The sequence below is a fragment of the Anas acuta genome, chromosome 2, assembly GCF_963932015.1.
Source record: "Anas acuta chromosome 2, bAnaAcu1.1, whole genome shotgun sequence".
Taxonomy (NCBI): Eukaryota; Metazoa; Chordata; class Aves; order Anseriformes; family Anatidae; genus Anas; species Anas acuta.
This window is the reverse complement of record NC_088980.1, coordinates 124367978-124379096: the sequence shown is the minus strand read 5'-3', so window position 1 is coordinate 124379096 and position 11119 is coordinate 124367978. Positions and strand designations below refer to the sequence as shown.

The 11119-nt window shown below is 38.8% G+C and overlaps 1 long non-coding RNA gene across 2 annotated transcripts; it reads left to right on the top strand.

Annotated features, from left to right (window-relative positions):
• The first annotated feature begins 294 nt into the window (after positions 1-294).
• On the top strand, positions 295-9375 carry LOC137851175 (uncharacterized). 2 transcript variants are annotated; one of them, XR_011093041.1, is made up of 3 exons: positions 295-680; positions 1750-1845; positions 3650-9375. It is a non-coding gene; the product is annotated as an uncharacterized lncRNA (long non-coding RNA). The 2 variants fall into 2 exon arrangements; XR_011093042.1 differs by having other exon boundaries at positions 298-680; positions 1803-1845.
• The last annotated feature ends 1744 nt before the right edge of the window (positions 9376-11119 follow it).

Below are 11119 nucleotides of genomic sequence, written 5' to 3'. Positions count from 1 at the left end.
TTTTCAATTTTGTGCAGTGAACTTTTTGTAAGTGATGTCTGTACATTCCACAAAAGAAAAAAAATGCTGCATCAACTTTGTGAGCTCTGGTCTTAGATGCGAAAAGCTGAAAAAAGCACAAAATCCATTCTTAAAAGTAATAATATTAATAGTAATAAATAATGCTTTAAGGTAGATAGATGCACGGGCTTGCTCGTTCGGCCCGCCGGGGGCTCGGTGCCCCGCTCGGCTCCGGTTCCGTGTAGGGGCATCGCCACCTGCCGGCGGAACCCGCCGCGTTTGTAGAGGTTGTAAAGGGCCCCCCCGCAGCTTTTCCGAGTCGCTGCACGGATTTGGGGGGGCCGAAGGGCAGGCAGCTCCAGCGTCGCTGCGGCAGAGCTGAATGGCAGACTGGCTGGTAAAAGCCCCAAGGTTTTGGACAGCTCTTTGGACGGACTCTTGTTATCAGGGGGATCTGCAAAGTTGGGGCTTTCACATAGCCGCGTGGCTTTGTTATAGCTGTGTGTTGGCTCAGAGTATAAATAATGTGAACAGGGCAGATGGGGTAAACTGAGGGTGGCAAAGTATTGAGCAAGCTCTATCAGTTGCATCAGCAGAGAATTTAAGATATCACTAGTTTACGAACTGAGGTTCTGATTGACTGCTAGGGGTGAAATTACAGAGTGAAATCAGAAAATAAGGTAAATACCTCCTTTTATATACTTTTGTCATTTATAATCTTTGTATAAAGTACTGAGTACTCTGTATAAAGTACATCTTTAACTTTAATGTTGGTCAATTTACAGTTTACATTTTTGTTATTTTATTTTCCCTTGTTAAAATGTCTTTTCAGTACTCCCGGCAGCTTTGCAGTCCTTGCAAAAATACACGACAAAAAAAAAAAAAAAAAAAAAAAAAAAAAGTGGTTAGCATCCAAAAAATGAACAAAGCCTAAAAACTTCCCCTATTTTTCTATCATTCTTCTCCTCCAAAAAAAAAAATGCTCGGAGACAGAGACTTTCTTCCACTTGAACTGATGATCAACTGACGTGGATTTCAACATAGAAGAAATCAGGACATACTGAGGATAGATGATACCTAGTGGTGTTTAGAACTTACGATCCCCATAGACTAATTGGAAAACAGTGCTGGGTCTTGACCACATGTTTATCTGCAGTGGAGTCATGGATGTTTTAGTGGGTTGGATCCTTTGGCAGGAGGGAAATGTAATTTTCTTCAAGAGGTATTCATTTTAAGTGTGGAAACAAACTTAATGTAAGGCCTGACTCGTTCTTTGATGTTACATGTAAGTATGTTGTAAATCTCATCAAATGCAAAAAGCTAACAGAGAATTGAGCATTTTTTAGCTGTAAACCATCACAGCCTTCCTTGGGAATGTCTATCTGCAAGTAAAGCTCTTCAAAAGAAAAAAAAAATGAATCTAGGATATGATTTTTCAATGATTTTTACACTTCCTTTCTGCTTTTGTCATCTGTAATTATTTGCACTGGTTATAAACAGATATCGCTGCCTGTCCATGAATGACCCCCCTTTTGAGGAAGTACTTTTGCATGTTCCTTGCAGCACTGGAGAACTGCAGTGTCGTATACAAAATTAATTGTGAGCAGAAAGCATGGTTTAAAAAAAAAAAAAAAAAAAAAGTAGTTGGGATGGGGCTTAAATGTGACCTGAATGTGTCGATGAAATCTAGAATTGTGGTGTCTGTGTTGTCTCCAGTTAATTCAGTGACATTTGTATTTTTTACTTTAGAGGATGTAACATGGCAATCTTCTCTCTTCTCTCTTCTCTTCTCTGCAAGTCAGGTATTGCTGATATTGGACTTTCAGTCTATTTGGAATAACTGAGGTAAGGCTTAAAGAGTGATCAATATTTTTACTATCAGACTGGTTAATACAATTGGCAATTAAAAAAAAAAAAAAAAAAAAAAAAAAAAAAAAAAAAACCTTCAGGCACATAAGCCCTGAGATAAGAAAAGGATTTGGGGACCTAAGAGTGTCTCATTTTTTTCTCTTCTTCCTAATATGAAGAGGTGTACCAAGTCATTGCTTCTTTGCATTCCTGGCCTTACTTATATCCTTAGGCCATCAGGCTATGGGCTAAGCACAGGCCAATGTGCTTACTGATCAGTGCTTGGAGGGTAACACTGCTGGGTGACCAGGCTTTCCTTTTGTTCCTCTCCTGGCAAATAGCTTTGGGATACAAATCATAGAAAATTTTAGCAGCAAAGTAATGGAGCAGGAAGCTGATATTCGACATGTTTGGCAGGGGAGGGATATTTTCCAGGCGTCTTTCATCCTTTCTTCCTCACTGCACTGCTTGTCTTCACCAGTAGTTTTCCCTATTCCCTTGGACTCCTTCCAGCCCCTTTAAGCCACCACCACTGTTAAAGAGCCCAAGCCCTTTTCTGGGTGGCAGCACTAGCAGTGACAGCAGATGAAGTGTCTGGGATATACTTATTCCTACTTGGCATGTTCATCTTACCTCCCTGTCACTGACTCTGCTGGACAACCTCAGAAGCTGGTGTAAGGCTGCAGCCAGAATTGTCCTCAATCCACTCATTTCTGGCATAATTCCCACTTCATCTCCCCAACCCCATTCGTGGCATAGGTTGCTGCTGAGTGCAGAGTGCCCTCCGAGCCGCGGTCGTTAAGCCAGGGTCATGCTGCATGCTTCAAGTGTAAGGTTAGGAAGATGCATAATGTTTTGTAAGATGGGAACCTAGGAAGGAATTTCAAAGAAGTGAATGCAGGCAAGTGACCAGGAATTACTATCCTAGATATGTTACAGCTTGAAAACAAAGAAGCCTGAATAATAACCAGTGACATGCTGCATGCAGTTTTTAAATGACCAGGATGGTGTAAGTCCTCACTGCTAATACCCTCCTTCCACCTCTGTTCCCCCAGACACACACACATGCACACATATACGTGCACACATAAATATCTACATTTATAATCCCATTTGATTTACTATTATTATGTCTTCTGGGAAGGATCTTCCCCCAAAAGGCTCAAGATCTGATACTCTGCATTTGTTGAGAGTAGACAAGCTCCAAAACAATCTGCTACATGAGTGAGTCACATTGCCCTAGAATAAAGTTATGAACTCGATACCCTATCCAGAAATGAGACCACAGTGAAATGAGGTGATGTGCTGTTTATGTGAAAGAATATTTGTACTAGATACCTGTTGTTTTTTTTTCACTTTATAATCAGTCTTAATAGATCATTATCAGGCTAAAGTAAACCTCTTAAATGCTCAATTTGTGTGCGTGTAAATGAAGCTATGCAGAAAGGCCTCAGGATAGAATGAAGTTTATGAGATTGTAAGCGAGCTCTATTTATAAAACTGTTTGGAAATGAAACAAAGAGTTGTTCATGGCTCGCTGTATACACACCATCATCTCTAACAAGCAGCCTGGGACACTGTACATTTGGGATTTCCTCGTTCAGAAGGATGGAAATACACAGACCAGGGTTTCAATACAAACAGTGATTTTCTGGCAAGTAGTCTGATTTTAAAATATACTGGAAAAGAATAGGTGGGAAGTGTAAAAGAATAGTGCATTTGGTTCAGTTTGTGTCAGGAAGCAAATGTTAGTGAGAAAATCCATGTTGTGTTTTAACAGATCTTTGTCTCTGTTTTTTAGGCTGCAGTGTCTGGTGGATATTGGAGATTACTGGGAGTGTTTTGCAGTTTCTTTCAGATTTCCAGGCCTGACTCCACTGTAGTTACCAAGCACTATGTAAAATACTGTATATTTAGTGCTCAATCTTCATGAGATCACAGAATCATTTAGGTTGGAGAAGACCTCCATGAAGATCACCATGTCTAACCATAAACGTAGAACTGCCAAGTCTACCATTAAACCATCAAACCCAAAGCATCATATATATACATCTTTTGAATACCTCCAGGAACGGTGACTCAACTCCTTCCCTGGGCAGCCTGTTCCAATTCCTTACAACCCTTTCAGTGAAGAATTTTTTTTCTAATATCTAACCTAAACCTCCCTTGTAGCATTGTAGGTTCTTGTGCCCCAAGCACTTAACCTTGTTGAACCTCAAACAGTTGGCCTTTGCCCAGCCAGCCAGCCTATCCAGACCCCTCTGCAGAGCCCTCCTGCCCTTAAGCAGATCAATGCTCCGGCCCAACTTGGTGTCCTCTGCAAACTTACTGAAGGGTGCAATTAATCCCCTTGTCCAGGTAATTGGTAATGATATTTGTGTTCTTGTGTACATGCATAAATTTGTTGACAGAGAATTTATGTCAGAAATTAACATTCAGAGGATCCAAGCAATGTTTCTTTGTAGAATACCAGTAGCTGTGCATTATAGTCACTGTTTCTTTCATTTTGTTCATATGGAGTGGATCATGTAATATTTAAAAGAAGGTAATTGGGCTAATTTTTTATTTGTGGTCTTGAGAAGTAATGTGCAAGTCTTTCTGGGCATTAATCTGCCTTTTTTAATACCCATTCTTTCAGCCCTGGGATTTTTTTTGCCTGGTTTCATATTTATAAGCTGAGCAACACTACAGTGCCTCTGTGACAGCAGGATCTGATAAGGAAAATTATCAAAAGAAAACATTCTGGTGACACAGTTATTTTCGTCTTTATAGTTTGCACCTGTTGAACCGTTGGCAAAAATTCAGTTAAGATTCAAATTAGAAAAAAAAAAATATGTGCCACAAATGTAACTTGGTTGTGCTGGGGCTAAGGGGTTAGGAACAAAGAAGACTGGTATTTAACCTTTAGAAATTGTATTCTAGCTTACATAAAGCATCCTTTAGCCTCCCATTTAACTTTTATAGATCTGTCTTTATTAGTAGGCATGCTCTTTGGAAAAATCCTCAGGAAGTGCTCCTGCTGGGTCTCACCAGCTGCCCCAAGGTACCAATCCCCTCATCTGCATGCAAGGAGTGAAGCACAACCTCACTTCCCCAAAATTACTGTCCCACATCGTGGTTGTTCAGAAACTGCCCAGGATGTCAAAAGGTGTTGGACTAGGACGAGATCTGGAGCCAAATCTCTCTCAGCTGTGGATGCAGTGGCGCAAAGGGAAAAGCAGGAGGAATGTCCTCACTGCTTCTTTGCAAGTGGTCTGATATGTTGTGTTCTATACAGCAATACAAACTGAACACAAAACTAGAAGCTTATTGCACAACAAATGAAGCTTGCCATACATGTATATCCTCAAAATAATGGCTTTTTCACTTTGGCAAAAAGAATGCACTTATATTATAAGCTGAATAATTATTTCTTTTTAAAAATTGAGAACTTTTCATCTGAGTTGATAAATTGCACCTCATAACTGCAAAAAAAAATGCAGTTTCTGTCTTAAGAAATTTGTGTGTGTGCGTGTGTGTGTGGTGCATGTTTTTTTTTTCCTCTCATTAGCTGGGATGTTGCACCATGCAAACTTTTTGAGCAAACTTTTAATTAGGTTAAATAGAGCATTAGTATTAGAGCAAGAAGGGTTGGTCAAGCAATCATGACTCAAGACAATCTCTGAAACACTTTGACTAGAAAGGAAATACAGCTCTGTGTGGGTGAATAAAAAATGAGACCTTTTATATGCATTATTATTTATTGTTCTACTTGAAGTTTGGATAACAATTGTAAACCGCATGTGTGCATGTACGTGCATGGACTTATAATAAATAGTTAATGAAATCTGGAGCACAAATCTGGATACAAATGCCTCTGCTGATCTCCTTCTATATATGTATATATATATAATGGACCCAGCCAAAACACAATCCCCAGGTTTTCCAGACCTGGATCTAAATCCAAATGTCGTGGCTCATGCCCACCCCTACTTCTTTTCAAGGAACTCATTCATCAGTGGTGTGGACATTTCCCTGGACTTCATTTTAGCTGCCAGAGATTTTTTGGCATTTTATAATAAGACTAATTGCAGTGCATGTGAGCCCCAAGGAATGAAGACTCTTCTCTTCTTTAAAATTAGTAGCTGTGACTGCCAAAGTGACATGCAGAAATATTCTGGAGGGCAGATAGAAAACTCGATGAGAGTTTCCAAGGCCACACAACAGAGTGCTGACTTTTTCAACTCAACAAATATAGTTTTTCAAAATACTTGCCTTCCTTTTATTCCTATGGGGCACTGCAACTAAAAGAAGTAGAGCTAGCAATTTTTGGACTTAACCACTTAATTTCCCCTCTGATGAGCTTTCATCTCACTCTTACTGCAAAAGCTATTCTCTTCCTGGCTGTTTTGAATATTAGTTCCTTGGCTAATAAAATTTTACAAGTGATTTTGAAAACAAACAATACTATATTATCCTTTTTTTTTTAACACATGAAATAAATATTCCATCAAAGAGACTTTTATGTTTCACAGTGGCAGTTCTCAAATGACCATCATGGTATCATGTTCAAAACAGGGCACGGTCCATTTTTACAGTAGATTTACTCAATCACAGTTACTAATCGGATTAGTACTGCTTTTATGTCTGACAAATTTTTAAAAGTTGGGGGTCATTAAAGCACTTGCATATAAAGAGCTTGTGGTGCTGCATTGTGTTTTTCTAGTTAACCATTTCTGCTTTGAAACAAATCAGACAAACATTTTTTTATTTATTTTTAACGCATATTGAAGCTAAGTTGTTCTTACAGGTTTCGGTGCCACCAAGCATTTTTATCCATCACAACTGAGCAAAGTGCATGTTCATATATGCAGTTAAGAAAGAATATCCACTTAAACAGTAGGAGAAGGCTGAGTGCTAGGGAAGGACTCATACATGCTACTACCCAAAGGGAAAATATTTCCTCACACCTTGATCTTCCTCCTTGATCATATGCAAGACCAAACCCTTACCATATGAGTCACAGATTTCAATATTGTTCTTTCACAATTGATCAAGTTGTTCAAAATTCTAATAAAAACATTACACTTAGAATTGGCAATCATGACACTGCCAGTGATTTTGTTAAGAACTTAAGAGGAAAATACTTGCACCTCCAGAGAGAGAATTGGCCACCAAAAGGATAATTTTCTCAGGAGGCTGAACTCTAGGAAAGTTAGGGGCTTATTCCATATCTTTTGCACATATAATGCAGGCCTTATTTGGATGCTAACTGTGTATCTCCTTCTACTTTGGCTGTTTTCAGAAATTCCACAGGAAAAAAAGAAACATTTTAGTCATAAAACTGTAGGAGGGTCCAATGTACTCTAGCAGAAAGTTGGTTTAAGGCTCAAGCAGAATCAATCCCGTCTGAAAGAAAAAGCAGATAAAGCAGATAAAAAAGGGTAGAAAATGAAATCTAATCTTTTATTTCTACTGGAAATTCCCTCCTGGATTAGGGGGAAGAAAGCAGAGGGCGTGCGATAACCATTAAATAACTATTGCAACATTAAAACTGTAGGAGTGGTTCTGAATGGCTTATTGCTGAACAGGCAGAAATAGGATGTCTGTAAAGGATCTAGAAAATATTCCAGGTGTCATACAACACCCAAAACAACTAACAGGATCTGCTTTTTTTGAAGGTCAACTCTATTTTAGTATTAAAAGACTGTTACCAAAAGGATGTCTTGCTAAAATCACCATAGATGCTGATACCTGCAAATGGTTCCACTGCTGCCTCCCCCATATGCATGTGAAAAAGTAACTTTCATACAGCTGTTATGCTGTATGCTAGAAAGCCTTTACTTGTTTTAGTTTAAGTCTGGAGGGTATGAGCAAAGTTTAGATTTCTTAATGGATAAAGAAAAAATAGTATTTTTTTAACATGAATCAAGTATACCCATAGATTTTTAACAGAAATGAATGTACTAGAATATAAAATAGCTAAATATATGTATATATACAGTCTATTTTTGTACGTGCCCTCCATAAATACTAACATTACGAGAAAGTGAATGGGTTAGTATCAGCCAAGCAAAGGCAGGAAATGATCAAATTAAATTTACACAGTGAAGCTTAGATTTTGTCTCCTGTGTATGTGCATTGCTGTGAGATCTGTGACATTGATATATGCCATTTTTCCAAGCAATAAAGTTCAGTACCATATATCTACTACAGAGTAGGACTCTGTACAACAGGGTCTTGCTGTCTGTGTGTCAACTCCCTCTTTTGGGAGAGAAAAACGAAGTAAAGATAAAACCTCAAAGTTGAGATCTCCTCCACAAGACTGCAAAGCTCTGTTGATCTCTACAGTAACAACAGTATGGGAATATAAATCTATCTCACTGTTCGTTAACAGAGCTAAGAGCTAGTCGGAGATAGAGGTTGTTAATGCAAGTCTTTCTCTTTTTGTGTTCAGGGAGGAGTTTCGTCTCTCAGTGGAAAGCAGGAGAGGAGTTCTACCTTTGTTCTACCCAAAATCATTAGCTTCTCAAGAGCCTCAGAGATTAACATCCCCTGATAAACCCTGTACTGAGACTGAGCAACTATTATTAATTCCTCAGCACCTCACAAATTAGCACAAATAAACTATTCAGAGCAACACACTGACAGAGTTAAACAACTTATTATTAATACACCCATTATATTAATATGTCTATTAACATAAGGCTGTTACTGTGAAAACACCGTTGACAGAATAATATTTATGATATGAATAAACCTAAGAAAGTATTCTAGTGACATTAAGACTCAATAAATTTTTGGCATTCCTCAGTGGTAATGACTGAATTAACATACTGTGACTAGAAGAACAAACTGACCCAAATGAGTAGTCCATAATCTGGGGCATGTTGAGAAACACTAATAGAACTACTGAAGATTTAGAAACTCTTACATAGGGGCATGAAGAGTAAGTTCCAAACAGAAAGCCACCAAAATTATAGTCTTCTGTAAGCCAGGCCATCTTAAATTTCCAGAGTTATCAATGAATAGTGAATACAGTCAATAAAGCGAAATGAGAAATTCAGTTTATCCTAAGCTAAACAACTAAAAGAGGCATTCACTTTCCTAAAGAGAGGTATCTAGAGCCATTTGAGATGCTCTAGGTTACCCACAACAGAACCACATGAGGCTGGGCACAAAATCTATGCCCTTCAAGAACAAGTAGTTGCCAGAAGAAATATCCTGGGGCATCAAGAAAGTCACTAGATGTATGTGATTAGGCAGCTGAATCCCATCTGTACTGGATAGTCAGCTGAAAATCTTCCTAATGACAGACAGCTAATGCACATATTTATTCACTCCTAAATTTAGGTAGACACCTAAATTGCACATGTTGTGTCAGTTCCATAGTTCCTAGCTACGAGACAGATGAGTGTGTGGAACACTGAGAGCAGAGCACAGGATAGTCTTGGGAGCAGTTCCTTGCTGAAAACTATAATGATAGCTCTCCAAGAAGAAAAATATTAAAAGTGCTGACATACTAGTAATGGCATTTCATGTGTTCTCTTGGTATGTGACTAGACCTGTTGTCACATAATGTTTATTCTTCTCAAAGGAAAAAGAAATAAAGAAAAATAATAATTAAAAAAAAAAAAAAAAAAAACAGATCCCCAAGGCTTTGACAAGAAGACACTAATAGTACATGTATTTATTCATTTCCACAAATAGATATAGTAAAACTTTTGCCAATAAGTTAGTCAAACAATCTGGGGAGAAAGAACTATCATAGGGAGGCCCCAGCTCCTGGTTCATTTGCTAGGCTTCCTTTAACGTGGACCATCAAGCCCTACAGTAGCATAACATTTCTGCCATTGGCAGGTCAGGAGGAAAGGCGTATTTCATGCTCACGTTGCTGACCCAGACCTCTGGCCAAAAGGGAGTGATATTGATGTGCTCTGGAGCAGGTTTATCTGACTCTTAATCAGAGAGCCATTAGCCTGACACAAGGGTCAAAGTAGAGAGTATAAAACGCACTGATATAAGAGGATAGAGAGTCTGTGGCACTTCCTCTAATTATTTTTATTACCGTGTTGGACTTCAAAACAGCAGCTTAGGAAAAGAAACGGCAAGGTAAAACCCTGACCCCACTGAGAGCAATGGGAATTTTATTATTGACCTCACTGTGACAAAACCTGATTTTTCCCTAAGTTTAAAGAGTAGGTGTTTGTTTTGAGAATATTAGTTTTGCAAGATAGACAGAAATTTCAGTGAGACTGAGAAATCTCCCAGTGATCTTCAATGCAAACCAGAGACTGTCAAATCCAAAAATTTGGTTTCTCTCTTTCCTGCTGGATATGATTCACTAGTATCTGTCAGGGCCCTGATTGCACTAATTGGCTTTAATTTCCCAGGCCAGCCTCACCTGGAACCTGGTACCCGCCCGTGGGCCCAGGAGCCCCACTTAAGTTTGGCCCTGAGTAACCATAGGTTCCTTCCTGGGTTATTGAGTGGTTTTCCTGGATACATAGTGGGCCTGTGTTGTAGGTAGCTTTCTTTCCATCTTCTGGCTAGGCATCAGACCTATGCTGTAGTCCTGTTTGTGGTCCTTCATCCAGTGTTCCTGAATGGTGTCCCTAGCTGGACTATGAACCTAAATCATTACTTTGTGGTTTTTTTTTTTTTAGAAACTGTCATTTGACAGTTTGTGATCATTGTCACCAACACAACCCTGTTCTGGCACTGTATGACTGTACCCCAGTTGAAAGGTTCACTCTCTGCTCCTGGCGAGTCTTTGCTTGTAGGGCACCTCTGTTCCTGCTGCTCTCTGGCAATGTTCCTCTCCAAAATGAAGCACCCAATGGAAGGTGATGCTACTGAAAGTGGAAAGCCCATGCTAGTAAGAAATCCCTTATTCATGAAGGAAAATATGTTAAAGAAAAATATTGTTCAAGTCTTTCTATTTCTGCTTTGTTAATGTTTTATTAAACTGTATTATTGATAGGGCCAGTGGCATCTTCTATTACTTCAGAGAGAAAATTAAAACTGAAGACCTTTAACATACTTTCGCTAGACTAGTGATAACTCTCTATATATAGGGTATTGGAATTAACTGTTATCTGAAAGCCTTTGGTGACAACAAATTAATTTTACAAATTGAGTCATATTGTTGGCCACTTTTCTTACTTAGATCAATAAGCTTTGCTTGTGCTGCTTACCTCATTTTTAACAACAAAGCCTCAGAAAATAGAGAGGTTTTGGGAAAACAAATAAACTTTACAGGAAACAGCTGCATCAGCAGGCAGACATGCTC